This window comes from Astyanax mexicanus, chromosome 18 (assembly GCF_023375975.1).
Source record: "Astyanax mexicanus isolate ESR-SI-001 chromosome 18, AstMex3_surface, whole genome shotgun sequence".
NCBI classification, from domain to species: Eukaryota; Metazoa; Chordata; class Actinopteri; order Characiformes; family Acestrorhamphidae; genus Astyanax; species Astyanax mexicanus.
The window spans coordinates 32,187,371-32,204,290 of NC_064425.1; the positions used below are offsets into that span (position 1 = coordinate 32,187,371).

The 16,920-nt window shown below is 40.0% G+C and overlaps 1 protein-coding gene across 1 annotated transcript in view; it reads left to right on the forward strand.

Moving 5' to 3' along the window:
• The first annotated feature begins 96 nt into the window (after positions 1 to 96).
• Positions 97 to 16,920, forward strand: part of numbl (NUMB like endocytic adaptor protein) — a 90,632-nt gene continuing 73,808 nt past the window's right edge. The window contains exon 1 of the mRNA XM_007234522.3: positions 97 to 306. The gene's annotated coding sequence lies outside the window, so the exon portion shown is untranslated. The remainder of the gene's footprint in view (positions 307 to 16,920) is intronic.

The window sequence follows — 16,920 nt, forward strand, 5'->3', positions numbered from 1 at the left end:
TTACAAGTCCGCGCCAATGGAATCTGACAGTGGGCGGGGCCTGAGTGGGTGGGTGGGGCGGAGAGAGGAGAAAGCCCCGCCCCGTGCCGAGCGAGCGCTCTCTGAATAACAAAAGCGGATCGGTGTTTCTGTCTAAAATAACCCGGATCCTCGCGCTGTACCGCGGCCTCGCGCGCTCTCTCTCCCGGTACCCGCAGGTTCGGTGCGCGCGGTTCTGCTGTAGATGAGCTGAGGCCGGTTCTGTCCCGGTATCTGTGTGGATTTACCTGCAGGCGGAGCAGCACGAGCGGAGCAGCGCGCGGTTCGGTGAGTACTCCGGACCCAGTCCGGTTCTGCACGCGGGCCGGTGCTGGGAGGGATGCGGGTTTGTCTGCGGGCTGGGGAGCAGGGCCGGACCCCACCTCCCGGGACTGAGGCGGCCGGTACCCCCGCCGGTACCCCGTTCAGGCAAAGTGGGGTTCAGTTCCAAACTGGCTCTGTAATTCGGTTCAGGTGTGAACAGCAGTCCTGAGTGGTTTGGTGTGATTGGGTTCAGTATAGAGATAACTGTAGAACTTTATTCACAGGATCCAGATTTACACCATCAGGACACGCATAGCCCACAATCAAGAAATATAATACTATATATATTTTAGTCTGAAATAAAACAAAATGAAAAAAAAAATGGACCAATGCCAAAAACTGAGCATTTTAAAAATGATCCACGTTTTTAACCGTAGAATAATAAAAAAAAACTTCAAAGAAATATTAATCACGAAACTACAATTTAAAAATATTAATCGATTAATGAACTTTTTAATATTCCAGCAGTCAAAACTAAAAAGAACACAATATTTTTAGCCTGAAATATTCTTAGTATTTTCACTTATTTATTTAAAAACCAAAAGTACTTGCTCTTTGGCTGAATAATTTAAGTAATAGTTCTGAGAAATCCCAGAATACTCACTTAATCAGATTTTTTTATAGGTTTTACACCTTGTACAAATCTATCAATTCTAATAAATAGGAGGATACTGTTTACATTAGTACTTGAAAAGTAATCAGATTGAATAATGAACAGATTTTTTAATGCATGCAGATTTTTGTATTAATTTTGTGTAATAATTTATACACTACACTATTTAACGTCAGACCATTACAGTTTGAATCATTCAGAAATTTTAGGAAATTTCCACCTTTGAAACAAATACTGTATAGAATACTGTTTTTTCACCACAGCTCTGCACTGTAATCACAGCAACTTTTACTGTGTTCTGTGTGCTCTGAAATTCGAATGCCTTCAGTCTGACTAAAGTTTTGTTCTGATCCGGTAACTGAGACTGCTCTCATTTGTGATGCCAGAATAACACTGATATAGTATATAGGGGTTTAAGAAAGCATTGCTATATCAAAATATCACGATATTGTGTATTGCAATATATATTATTAATTCTTAGAAAAACATTGTACTGATTTTATTGATTAGTTAAGATGTAAAGATTGGTGTCAGAAGTGGTTTATGTAGTGTTGTGTTTAACCCCGCCCGCTAGAAAGCAGCGCTGTACTCTGTTGTAAGATCCCCCCCAGTTCTGATTGGATATAAAGAAAAAAATTCTTTTACTTAGATTTTATAAATATATATATTGCAGTTTATTATGATTGTGATGGAAATTCTGTGTTGTGATACTTATTGTATTGTATTACGTATATTGTGTATATTATCGATATGAACAGTATATAAGCCACTGTCTGTGATGGTAAAAATGTGGTAAAAAATATTTTATTCCTATTTTTTAAGACATTTTCATGACACACTATTTCACGAGCAGAGGCAGATTTCTAAAAACTGCTATTTAGATTCTCCCTCATACACAGTATGCTTTTTTTATACGCTTTGCTGCACAAATATGGTTATAGTACAGTAAAGACACTGCCAGCATCACTCAGCACATCACCCCTCACACTCCACCATCCGACCCGGTTCTGATCCACTCTGCTGCAGCCGCACTGATTTTAGTGAAGATCCTGTCAGTAGGAATGTAGGAACATCCCCAGGACGTCCGGAGTAACGTTACTCACAGGAACTGGGAGCAGGGCTTGGTTGCTGTGGGTTTAGTAGTGGATAACTGGTTTAACTGGGTTTATTGAACATTCCTACACTTTCTGCTGCTCAGATTATTCTCTAGATGTTGTAAAGAAGATGTTCTGGTACAGGAAGGTCTAATCGGCGGTGTAAACAGGCAGAAACTACAGAAGAAATCACATTTCTGCGTGTGCTGAGGAGTTCAGTGGCGTGACCCATCAGTACACAGGAAGCTCCTGTAGCTACTGCACTGGAGACAGTTCAGCTGCACTGATCTGGAATACAGTGAGGCCTGAAAAACTATCTATATATTGTGAAATAAGAGAAATAGTCATGTACAATACAAGATGAAGAAGCTTTAATAAAGTATATTTTATAGCATTTATTTTAACACCAAAAATACTAAACACAGTATGCTATATATTATATATGGTAGAAATCTGAATGAAAAATTGAAATAATATCTAAATAATATGAATGAAAAAAGTAAATATCAGAAAGCTGCACTGTTAGTGATACAAAGAGTTTTAGTTGCAGTTTTAGTTGAGTTTTATGTTTCTACAACATAATTTACACAAGACTGTTCTCTGTTAAGTATCTTCTCTTCAGAACCCAAAAACTTTTCTACACCGATGACCCTTATATGTTGTTCTGAAATTAACACAGAAATGCAGATAGTCCTTTGGTAAACAAATAAAAAAGGCTAAGCCTAAGTTAGCTTTTTCGGCTTGTTTTGGCTACTGCGCTTGCACAGATCTCCTCAGCAAAAAGGCAGGGCTTCATCAATAGCTCTATAAACCCTTTTCCACTCTCAGCACAATCTGCAAGCTGATTGGCTCCTTTTGTTGATGGGTGGGACTTTATCCTTGAATGGATGCTGTTATTTGTGTCACGGGAATTCCCATGCAAACTGTCCGGGACTGGTCTCCTCATTAATAACATCTTTGTTACTATCCTAGTCCTGTACAGCTTGTACCTTTCAGCTGGTAAACAGACAGTTGGTGTGATCAGTGATCAGCATTATTTCATTTATGTTATGCTGCTCCAGTGTTGATTTTACCACTTTTTTAACGGTCTGGAAAAGATGGTTGGACTGTAAATTAAAAGGTAATGGTGATCTCTGTGTTCGTCACTGCTACTGTGGTGAAATCCTGTACAACAGAGCTGTGTCATCTTTACTTGCTATTAATGGGTTTATTTACATCCAAGCCCTAAATTACAATGATGTTTGTCATTTCTATCTAAGCTATCTGAAAGTGCTGACAGTGGTCTTATTGATATGGCAGTATGAGGGAGTGTGGGCTGTTTTGGGTTAGCTGCTTGAACATGAGGGGTCTAACAGCTGGAGACACAATAGTGCGGGGTCAGAGGTCAGCCGGGCGGGTGATTTGGTGATCTGGGTGATTTGGTGATTGGGTGATCTAGGTGATTTGGTGACCTGGTTGATTTGGTGATTGGTTGATCTAGGTGATTTGGTGACCTGGGTGATTTGGTGATCTGGGTGATTTGGTGATATGATGGATTTGGATGATTAGGTTGATTTGGTGATCTAGGTGATTTGGTGATCTGGGCTATCTGGGTGATTGGGTGTGACCTTTAAGATTCAGCAGCAGTCAGAAGAGTGTTCAGTAGGATTGAGCAGAATATTCTACAACTAAAGGTATTTGGCCAAAGTAGAGGAGAGTGATAAGACCCTAAAATATATCACTGTTTTTTTTTGTGATAGTATTTTTTGCGATAATGCAAACACTAAAAAGTACATTTAGAATTTCAAAAATATAGAGTTAAATAAAGTTTTAACTTTAAACATTCAAACATTCAGTAGAAACAAAACATTTGTAAACCTTTGTCTGTTTCGTAAAAACATTAACTAAGACTCAGATTTCTAATAACAAAATAATAATAATGTAACGAAATTAATAATTGAACAAAAATAATGTGATGTAGCAAATAGAAGTGTTGAATATTTAGTTATATAGTAATAGTAATATTTAACTGCAAACATAAACAACTATACACAAAACTCTTAAATCTTCACAGTAAATAACAAAACAAATATAAATAAATGATAAATGCTTTTAAGACTTTCATCATGTGTGTTTTTTATTGTTTCGATATGGTATCTTCAGACTTAAATAGCTCGTATCATCTATTAGAAACTGGTCTTGAATTAAACTGGATTAAACACAATTTAAAAATCTTTAAAGAAAGACTAAGGCAGATGAGGGCAGTTTTTTTTCTGCAATATTTATTGTGATTTTAAAATGTAGTCTAAGTCTAAGTTTGTAAAATGTACGTTTGCATAAAAGAAGCAGTTCATTTATAAAATTAGTGAAATGTAAGCTGCCTCTGATAGATTCTCGTTTAATGCAGTGAAAAATAAAAACGTAAAGTAAAGTACATGTACAACGTACTTTGTGATGCTGGAATGATATACAGTATATTGTTGAGCTTTAATAATAACTGAGCGTCTGATAAACTGAGCGTCTGCGTATTAAGAGATAAAGCTTTGCTCTGATAACTGAATCACAGGAAGTAGAATATGTGGATCAGTGTGTGAATATTAATGAGGTAGTGTTGAGGCAGCTAATAGGCCAACAGGCTGAATGATTCATGAAAACATGTTCTTATGAGGACGTCAGAGGATCCGCACCTCATTCTGCAGCACAGAGTCTGAAAATCACAAAGAGAAAAGAGAAATATATATACAGTATAAATATAAACACGGCTGTGTGTTTATGGAGAAGTGTGTTTGTGGTATATTTGAGTCATCTCCACAGGCGAGACTCCACACCCTGATTAAACTCAGATCAGCTGAGGGTTCAGTTGACAATCTCTCAGTCCTGCTGTTCTCTGGGATTTTAATAGATCAGATTCGTGTGTAAGAACATCGCTGGTGAGTTGAGCTGTGTAAATTGAAGTATATTTTTTCCTTCGTTCTCCTTTATTCAGCTGTAAGATCTCTGATTTTGAATACACAATTCTAAAAGCGCATTAATCATGTAGTTCTATTTGGATTAATAATAAATTATATGTCTTTCAGTCATTTTTTGTTGAGCAAAATTAAACGTAAAATATAGTTTGGATACTACAAAAATTAAAAAAATAGTAAAGATGCATTGTTGGGGCGCTGTGAGATCCAGCAGTCGAAAGTGCTGCCACTATGATCTAAAGATTGCTGGATTGAATCCTGGTTATGCAGCTTGCCATCAGCTGCCAGAGCCCTGAGAGAGCACAATTGGCCTTACCCTCTCTCTCGGTGGGTAGATGGCGCTCTTTCCTTTCATTACTCCTAGTAATGCTGTGTGTTTAATGATGGAGAAGTTGTGAGGTGATGATGGGATGCTGTTAGAGAAGCGCAGGATTTGCAGTCTGATTCAGTCTGATTAAATCTGCAGGAGTGGAGGTGTGAGTTGTGCAGCTGCAGTAGATCAGGCTGGGTTCTGGTGTGAGTGTGTGTAGTTTATTAGAGTGTGTTGTAATGTAGGGCTGTGTGTGTTTAGTGATGGAGAAGTTGTGAGGTGATGATGGGATGCTGTTGGAGAAGCGCAGGATCTGCAGTCTGATTCAGTCTGATTAAATCTGCAGGAGTGGAGGTGTGAGTTGTGCAGCTGCAGCAGATCAGGCTGGGTTTTGTTAGCGTTAGCATTATGCTAGTGTCTGTTTCCCTCAGTCTCAGTGCAGCTGCCGGGCCGGACTGGTTCTGTGTGGAGGATGCAGAGAGTAAAGCTCCCCCGAGGCCCAGCGGACTCTGAACACTCCAGAACCCCAGAACCACCAGAACAGCCTTCCTCCTTCTGCTGGACCTCAAACAGCAGATCATCAAACTCCACCACCCACTACCTACTGACACACTGCTACAACACACACACACACACACTTAAACAAACACACACACATACACACATACTATAACAGATATATATATATATATATATATATATATATACACACAGTAACACAGACACATACACACTATCACAGATATACACACATACTATAACAGATATATACACACACACTAACACAGACACACATACACACTATTACAGACACACAAACACACACACACAGATGCACACACTAAACCACATGAACACTAGCAAACACGCACAGATGCACACACTAACACAAAGATGGATACACATAATGGATACACACACACACACACACACTAACACACAATCACAGATACACACACACACAGTCAGATGCACACACTAACACACACACACACATAGATGCACCTAACCCTAATCACAGTGACCAAAAGATTTTATAATCAAAGTACAACACACAACACACACACTAACACACTCACACACACACACACACACACACACACACACACAGACGCACATACTAACACACACACTACCACAAATACACACACTAATACAGATACAGACACTATCACAGAAACACACACACACTATATCAGACACACACACTAACACAGACACACATAATAACACACACACACACACACACACGATCACAGACACACTTACTAACACAGACACACACACTAACACACACTCTAACACAAAGACCCACACACACTATCACAGATGCACACACTAACACAAAGATGAACACGCACAGATGCACACACTAACACAAAGATGGATACACACTATCACAGATACACACACAGTTAGACACACACACTAACACACAGTCACAGATACACACACACACACAGTCATACGCACACACAAACACACACACACACACACACACACACACACTTTCACAGATACACACACACATAGATGCACCTAACCCTAACCTCAGTGACCAAAAGTAGATTTTATAATCAAAGTACAACACACTCACACACACACACACACAGTGCTGCTGGTGAAAGTTAGCGTCTGGCAGGAGATGATTGGACGTATGACGAGAGATCTTTCTCCAGCTTCAAAATAACGACTCTTCATTTTGTTGTGTTGTGTGACAGAATTCAGACTGTTATTATTAGAGATTATCTGTGTTTTTGCTGTAATAGAGCTTGTTCCAAAGCAGCTACATAACAGAGTGAGTGTGTTTACAGAAATGTAAAAATATATTCATAATCAGATTTCTTCAGATATCTGATTAAAGATCAGATCAGTGTTTTTGAGTCTATTGGATCGATTTCGATCACTGATTGTCTTTTAGCTTGACTGGGTGATCACCATTACCATTTGAGGGCTGGACCAGATTACACATTTACAATAAAAAATAAGTCTTGTTAAAAACTCTGTGGAACTCTGACTGAGCTCCAGTTGAAACTGTTTTTGCAGTGTTTGCTGGTTTGTGTGGTTACTGTACTGCGCTGAGTGATGCACTCTGTAGAGGGCTATCCAGTTACTGAAGTTGAAGTTGCAATTGTTTCCTCCACAAGATGTGTTATTCTTACACATTCTATACAAAACAGTAATAATAGTGCAAAGAGTGTCAGGAACAACTCTAAGGAACCCACTCAGTTTAAGTAAGAAATGGGAAAAACGCAAACGGTAGACTGTCAGAGTCCTGGATCTGAGTGCCGGGTCTCAGTGCCGGGTCTGAGAAAGAACCAGACTGCACCTGCTTTTGTAAATGTTGTTTCCTATGGTTTTAGGCTCTGCGGCTGCGGAACAGCCGGGTGGTCGAGACTCGCTTTGCTGAAACTGCAAGTGAAGCATGTTCTTTCCTGCAAGCGCATTTCACATCATCAGTCATATCTGATAGTAGCGCTGCCAGATCTGCAGACCCACAGCCTCCCCACTGTCTCCATCCTGCCTTTCCTTTACCTCCATTCCTCTTCTCTTCAGACTGCCAGCTGCTCCCCAGATGTGGCTGCAGAGGGAGCTGTGTAGTGTTCAGCATGGGAATGTTTTACAGTATATGGGTTAAGTGTAGACCTGGGCAATAAGACAAAACAATTATATCACAATATTTGTATCGATATGTGCAGATTTTTGTGATTAACTGGATCATTTGAATTACAGTTTTAATGAGATTTTTTTTTAATGGAGTAAATTGCAATTTTACATACAGACATTTTATCTTTTAAACTAAAATACCCAAAAACGCTACTCATTTCTGAAGTGTTTATCCGTCTTACCTTGATTACCGGCACCTCCCACAGACTAACGTGAATATTTTCTAAACATTCTGCTCAGTCTGAGTTTCAGCACTGTTCACTCAGTGGGATAAAGCATTTATTCAACTAAAAATAAATCCTACACTTTCTAAAAACTGCAGTGTCATCACTTTCCGGTGAGGATCTGTGATTAATTGGGGAAAACAATAATAATCTCTCGTTTATTGCGTTATTTAAATTTTTTTAGTCACAGATCCGCATTCTAAAGCATAATCCAGTGTCTGTCAGTGTGTGAGTTTTTCTGCGGTGTGTGTACATGAGGTCAGCACTTGATATGAACACACGGGCTTGTTAAACATTGTTTTGAATCATTAATTCACTCAATGAGTTGACTTAACCCAAAGTGTCTAAACACCAAACACCAATTTTTTTTTACAGGTAAACCTAGTTTGAACCATTTTTTTGTCATTTGTAGTTTGATTTTTAGTAGGGAGAAAATAATCAAATATAATCGAAAATCTGATTTTTTGTGAAATAATCAAAGTTTATTTTTTTAAACCATAATCGCCCAGCACTATGTGCAGATGATCACAGTCAAACTGCATAAGGAGTGAGAGGTTCTTAAAAAACAGTTTATGTAATTTCCAAAATTGAATACAGTGAATTTTATTTAAATATTTTGCAATTTATGGATTTAATCTGCACTTATTTTGCTATCTGTAATTAAATGCACAATTTGTTCAGTGTTTTTTTAATCACTGATGATACATTCTACACTGTTCTCAGCACACAATTTTTATATATGCTTATATATTTATAATGACTGTTTCTAATGGTTTGTAAAGTTCTGAGGATGTTATTGTGTATGATGCGATATGAAACATCCCTAATGATATGTGGATAATATGATTAGGGATACAGGCCTGATGTGAGTGAATGGTGTTACTGGTGTTGTACTGGTTCTGGTTCTGGGAGAGGAGAGACGGTGGAGACTGGTTTGTTATTAGATAAGGAGAGAGAGCAGGCCGCCCTGTCTTTGAACGTGTGTGTGTGTGTGTGTGTGTGTGTGTGGTCACTGCCTGACTGTGTCTGTGTGCACGGATACAATCAGCTGCATTGTGTGACTCTGTGATGAGGCAGTGAGGCAGTCCAGGATAATGAGGCGGTCAGTCCAGCTCTTAGTGGACCAGTGAGGAGGAAAATTTGGATAAATAGAAATAGAGTTAAACGTACTGGATATTAGTGTGATTGTAGTAGGGCTGCAAGATATATCGTTTAAGCATCGTCATCATGATGTGCACATGCACAATAGTCACATTGCAGGATGTACGATGCCACTTATTGCCAGGGCAATTAAATCAAACATGTCATGTTGCAATGTTTTGATAATTGACACAAGAAGTAGATACACAGCTTTGTCTCTGTGTCTGTGTGAGTGACAGACAGCTGCTGCCTTAGAAGCGCAAGGGGAAGGGGGAGTGCGAGGGGGGCGCAGGAGTGAACACGAGGTAACCGGAGGCATGGCCTCCAGCCACGTGCTTGTAAACATGGGCACGTGTCGAAAGCTGTGCAGTCCAGCACAGTTTGGTGCCGATATTTCCAGTTACCGCTGTATTTAAGCTTTTAATCCCAGAAAAAACGCTCTTATTTACCTTTTAAAAAGCCATTTGAATTCCTGATTAAAGGGCCGATTACTATTGTTTTGCTGTTTTCCTCGGGTTTTGAGTGCCCGGCGCTGACTCAGCTCTTGATTGGTCCAGACATGAGACGTGGGTGGGGGTGGGGCTGGTGATGTCATGGGCCCTGCATTGTTTAATATTGCGATATATATCACCGAAAAAAGAACATTTGCAATGTAATATTTTACCAATATCATGCAGCCCTAGATTGTAGTATGCCATCCTTTTTAAGTCATATTATTATTACTACACCTGTTTTTTGTACGGTTAACTTGGGCTGCAATTTCCAAGATATCAACTCTTTTACAAAACTCAGTTTAGCTACAAGTGTAATCAGCACCGCCATTCCGAAAGTTATTTAACTTGTCCTGTGCTAATTGGTGTTGGCTCAGCACCTTCAACCTGGCAACCCGTATGAGCATGGCATTTGGGTTTAATATTCTACTGAAAGATCTGTACAAAAACCGCTGCCTAAAGATGGCTCTATTTTTATGTATCATGTGAAGATGACTTATTTCTTATTGTGAATAGAGGCAGCATGTCTGCTTTGATTGAAAACTGTGGTATTGTATTGTATTATATTATATTTTAAAATAGTAATAAAAACTATTTTTCTAAATGTATCCCTTAAACACTAAGGAAACAGTGTATGCTAGTAATTAGCAGTGTTGTAGCCGAGCTGATTGGTGGATTTGTAGTAGTGAAGATGCTCCTCGGTCACTGTCAGCACTCAGTGGTACATTAACAGCACAGAGGTTTTAAAGCTGCAGATATTCACTTATGATATATGTTACACTCTGCACTTATGATATTACAACAGTGAATATAATACCGGTGTTGATCTATATGAGAGATAATGGTGGAGTAATGCTGTGTGTAACTGAAGATGCTCTTGGATAGTCAGATAGTATCAGAGTGTTATTAAGCAGTACAGTATCGGCGTCTGGCAGCACAGAGCCGTTCAGTCTGACTGAAGGTCGATATTGACCCTCTATAGGTCGTGGCTGCAGATAGAAATGACCTTAAATCAGTAACAACTACCAAACACAGCTAAGGCTAATTGTACCAGAGTTACTTCAGTGCAGTATGATTGGCTGAGAGGCATTTCCATAAGGGCCAATACCTCACAGTAACGGCACTCTGAACGCATCCCTGTAAAATTATTTTTTTCTATTGGAAGGTTTTTTAGCTCCTGGTTTAGCTGAGCTCATTTTAACTAGGATAAGAAGAAGTTTGGCAAACGCTCACTGTGGCCCTCTACCTCACTGTACCTCACTCTGCCTTCACTCTACCTCACTCTACCACACCCTACCCTACCCTCACTTTATCTCATTTCTCCCTCTCTAAAGCAGTTTGAGTTTGTTGTTATTCATGAAATTGCTACAGCCTTTTCAATATAAGTATGATTTATTAAACAGCATTAATACCCATATATGGATATTGTATATTCTTGGGCCTCTTTAACCCCCTTGTGCTCTATGACTTTGGCTACATTCACATTACAAGCCCAGGGTTTCTACGGTCATGAAAAACCCTGGAAAAGTCATTGAGTTTAAAGTAGCAATTTCCAGGCCTGGATAAGTTTTGGAAAATAAAAATACCCAGAAAGTTCTGGAAGATTTATGGAAATTTGCTTTACAAATCTTTGTATTTCAGTTTATCGATGGAGAAAATGTATTTTGAGCTAATAAATATGTCAGCTAGACTTAATGCAGTAATATAATACATCCCTACAAAATGGAGCTCTAAGGATCTAACACACATTTTATTATTAAAGATTGTGTGTCAACATTTTTATCAGACTCGTTTTAGACCTACTATAATAAATTTTAATTATAGTTTTAGTTGATTTTTGGTTTTCTTGTCCATGCCTGCACTGATGTTTTAAAATAGGATAGTCTTGACCATTTGCCTTGAAGGCATGGAAAAGTCATTAAAAAAATAATGGAAATGTATTAGTTAAAAGGTGTATGAACAATGCAAGCCACATTGCTCAAATCCAATTTTTTGCTCTGATCGGATTTAGCTATCACCTATAACAAAAAACCTTATATTTAAGAGCGGACTCATAGCTTTATAAAGGGAAATGGATGATTGTTAGCAGCTCATATGTGGAGCATATTTTACTGGAGTGGAGAGCAAACGGCTGGTCTGAAGTTCATGCTCAGGTCGAGGAGGTGAAAAAAGAGCTGGCGGTTTGCTTTTGCTGTTTTTGCAGCTATATCTGCACAGCTGCACCAAGAGATGTGTGGGTACGAGAAAGAAGCACGTAGCGCTAATGCGTGAAAGCAAAAAAAAGACGCATTCATGTTGTATATCCAAGAATCGGATACGTATTCGATTTATGACCACATATAAAAGTGACTTAAATCTGATTTCAAAAAATAGGATTTGGCACACAGCCATGAAAAAATCAGATCTGAGTCACTTCATTTAATGTGAACATAGCCTTTAATGCACCCTAAAGATTGCTATTTGGTAAAAAAATGGTGTGAACTGTGAGTTATTCCTGAGTTATACCACACGTTCTGAGGGGTTAAGAGACAAAAGAACCAGAATCACTGAAGCCATTTCCACACTAGTCACTGCCTTAATGACTGCCTTAAAGAGGCATCAGAAGAATGGGAGGGGCTCCAGCCATCAGATATTTCCGGACCCAGTCTCGTCGTTTTGCCGGGCCGAGCTGAGTTCATAGCATGTGGTTGATTAGCACAGCTGATGGTTTCAGTGTGTTACCTCATCCATAAAAAAAACAGTTACTAAAAACACGGTTCTGTTAGAAGCCCAAGGCGTTCCCAAGAGTAGAGCTCAGAACATTCGGCTTCATTATGATCTGTTGTCACGGCTACGCGTGAAAAGCGGCATAAGTAAAAACAAATATAAGCAAAACAAAAATAATAACAAAAGAGAGTAATCCAACAGCATAGAGAGAGAGAGTCCTCCGGAGACATTCTGCCACTTTCTCTCTTTCTCTATCTCTCTCCATCTCTTTCTCCATCTTCTTCTCTCTCTATATCTCTTTCTCTTTATCTCTCCCTCTGATTTTCTTCCTCTCTTTGTCTGTCTCTTTCGCTATCTCCCCCCCCTTTTCTCTATCCCTCTCTTTCTCTCCTGCTCTTTCCATATATCTTTTTTATTTCTCGAGTGAGGTAGAGTAGGGTAGGTGAGGGAGAGTGGGGTAGAGAAAGGTAAAATGTGGGTATAGAGGGACAGTGGGTATAGAGTAAGGGCAAGGGATCGGGTATAGAGTGAGGGTATAGGGTTAGGGGATATTAAAAGGGTATAAAGAGAGAGGGTATAGAGCGAGGGAATAGAGAGGGTATAAAGTGAAGATATAGAATGAGCGGGTATAGAGTGAGGGTATAGGGTTAGGGGATATAAAAAGGGTATAAAGAGAGAGGGTATAGAGAAAAGGTATAGAGTAAAAGTATAGAGTGACAGTATAGAGAGGGTATAGAGCAAGGGAATAGTAGGAGAGAGGGAGTCTATAGAGCGAGTGTATAAAGACTGTATAGAGCGAGGGTATAGTGAGATAGAGAGAGTGTATAGAGTGAGTGTATAAAGACAGTATAGCGCGAGGGTATAATAAGTCAGAGGGAGGGTATAGAAAAAGTGTATAGAGATAATATAGAGCGACTTTATAGTGAGATGGAGGGAGTGTAAAGAGACTGTATAGAGCGAGTTTATAGAGATGGTGTAGAGTGAGTGTATCGAGACTGTATAGAGTGAATGAATAGTAAGATATAGGAAGTAGTGCGTTTGTAGGAAATGACTAGTCTGCTGTGATTTATTGAAAGCATTGTGTGTATAGGAGTGTGTGTGTGTGATCTGCAGTTTGCTGGAATCATGGGAAAAGCAGACAGATCTTAATGTTTAATGTTTGTTTTATAAAGACTCGCTGTAGGAGAGCGAGGCTTGCTGTGTTCCTGTTGTTTATTGAGTGTGCTGTTTATGGTGTGTGGACGGCTCTTTGGGGTCCTCAGTAGGGCTGTGTATCGGCAAGACTGATATAAGGTGATACACTGAGATAATTTAAAATACATTTTACAAGGAAATAGTCATAGCCATCAGTGTTTCAATAACGGTTAGCAACCAAGACGTTCAGCTAACATAAAGCTTTGGAGAAAAATAGGAGACCACTTAAAAATGATGATTTTCTTTGCATTTACCAAATTGAAAACCTTTGGAATATAATCAAGAGGAAGATGGATGATCACAAGCCATCAAACCAAGCATAGGCATACAGTCATCCAAAAGCAGTGTGTAAGACTGGTGGAGGAGAACATGCCAAGATACATGAAAACTGTAACTAAAAAGGGTTATTCCAACAAATATTGATTTCTGAACTCTTAAAACTTTATGAATATGAACTAGTTTTCTTTGCATTATTTGAGGTCTATGTAAAACCTATAATGCAAAATGAACTTGTGAAACAGCCGATGAAATCCAATCTTACCAGTCGTATCATGGGGACTCAACCTCACAGACATGTTTAATCTAAATCAGTCACTGATAAAATTCTAAGTTCTGCCTGCCTATGTGTGAAGTCTGCACTGTTCCCAGAGTTCCCACTGATCCAGTTGATGGGTGATCTGGAATATAAACAGCTTCTCAGAGGAAATCCTGACCACCTCTTTCCCTCCCAACTTTCCAGAATGTTTGCTTTTCAGAATTCCTTCAGGCTTGTGGAAAAAACCCGTATAAATGATGACGCGCGAGAGCAGCTCTGCTCTGGCCCTCATTAGCATTTCTGAAGAGTGTGAGTGTGAGTGTGAGTGTGCTGGCCCAGGCTGCAAAAGCAAAAGTATGATGACTTGAGACTAGTAATGTGTTACTTGACATTTGGCATTTCAAATACAAGCTGAAGAACACTGCTGGTCACCATCATTACCCCCCACTGCACTGCCCACTGTGGTTAGTAGGGGTGTCACGATCTCGATATTTTATCGAAATCGAATCGAAATGAGGTCACGATCTCGAGTATCGAAGTCAAAAAGAGGATCGACGATCCCTCCCGCGCGCGCTACGCAAATGGCGCGGCACCAACACAGCGCATCCTATTCATTTAAATAGAGATAGCCACTGCATGAGCGCAGTCGGCGGGAGTGTGATCACTGTTTTTATCTGTCCAACGGGGAGGGGGGGCGGGGGTTGGGCGCGCAGGTTTTGTATCTGTATCTAACGGAGGGGTGGGTGCGCGCAGGTGAGAGCGTGTGAACTCGCTGAAATGCGTGTGTCAGTGTGACTTGAGAACACTGACTATAGATCACAGTGAGGTGGATTAAAAATCTTAAACTTATAATTGACTACACCTGTTGCTTTCCATTGAATTAAAAAAACATCTTTCTCTCAGATAAAGTAAACACAAGCGTGTTTCTGACTAAAATAAAAGCTTTTCAGGAGAGATATAAGTTATGTGTAAATATTTATAAGACAATACCCACATCACTTATCTAACCAGCCTGTACTGATTTCTGCCCCCCAATAATGCTTTCAATAACCTCTTGTAACCCCTGGGAGCCAGGGGTTACACTCTAATAGCCTTTAATAGTCTTCAGTAGCCTTTAAAAGACTTACCTGGCGGCCGTGGTGTGTCCACTAAACTCCGTAGTTATAAACATCCTGAGGTTAGCAGCGCGCTAACTGACCTGTTTATAATGTAATCCGAGCAGTGCCTCCGTGTCGGCTGTTCTAACCTGCTGCTGTTAGCTGCTTGGGCTGAAAGATGAACTGTAGTGAGCTGTATTATCCGGTTAGTGGGGTTCAAACCTTTATTTGTTTACAGAAACAGTAAAAACGGACTGGCTGAGCTCTGTAGCCCGTGGCTGGGCTGTACTGAAGTAGTGACTGAGTGAAGAGAGCGGGGCTTGTGCTGCTGCTGCTAGTGGTTGGATGAAGAACTGCAGCTTCATGTAATGAGCAGTTTCACCAGCCATCCACACACAGCTCTGATAAACTGCTTGTTTTAATAGTGCACACTGTTGCTACCAAAAAAAGTCACTAGATGGCATTACCATATATATCTTAATAAATAATAATAATAATATTTATAATATTTATAATAATAATAATAATAATAAATATATTATTTAAATTTTATGAGGCATAAAATAATAACAAGAAAAAAAAACAAGAAAATCGAGAATCGAATCGAATCGTGACCCTCAAATCGAAAATGAAATCGAATCGAGGATTTAGAGAATCGTGACACCCCTAGTGGTTAGTAATGCAGTCTATGGCATATTCTCAATACAACTTCAGAAATGGAACATTGCATCAATGTGCTCCCACCATTAACTCTCACTACAACTCCCATAATTCACCTGCACCCACTATCAGCCCTCACTCCAACTCCCATAATTCACCTGCACCCACTATCAGCCCTCACTCCAACTCCCATAATTCACCTGCACCCACTATCAGCGCTCACTACAACTCCCATAATTCACCTGCACCCACTATCAGCCCTCACTCCAACTCCCATAATTCACCTGCACCCACTATCACCCCTCACTACAACTCCCATAATCCACCTGCACCTACTATCAGAACTTACTACAACTCCCATAATTTACCTGCACCCACTATCAGCCCTCACTACAACTCCCATAATTCACCTGCACCCACTATCAGCCCTCACTCCAACTCCCATAATTCACCTGCACCCACTATCAGCCCTCACTCCAACTCCCATAATTCACCTGCACCCACTATCAGCCCTCACTCCAACTCCCATAATTCACCTGCACCCACTATCAGCGCTCACTACATCTCCCATAATTCACCTGCACCCACTATCAGCCCTCACTACAACTCCCATAATTCACCTGCACCCACTATCAGCCCTCACTACAACTCCCATAATTCACCTGCACCCACTATCAGCCCTCACTCCAACTCCCATAATTCACCTGCACCCACTATCAGCCCTCACTACAACTCCCATAATTCACCTGCACCCACTATCAGCCCTCACTACAACTCCCATAATTCACCTGCACCACTATCAGCCCTCACTCCAACTCCCATAATTCACCTGCACCCACTATCAGCCCTCACTACAACTCCCATAATTCACCTGCACCCACTATCAGCCCTCACTACAACTC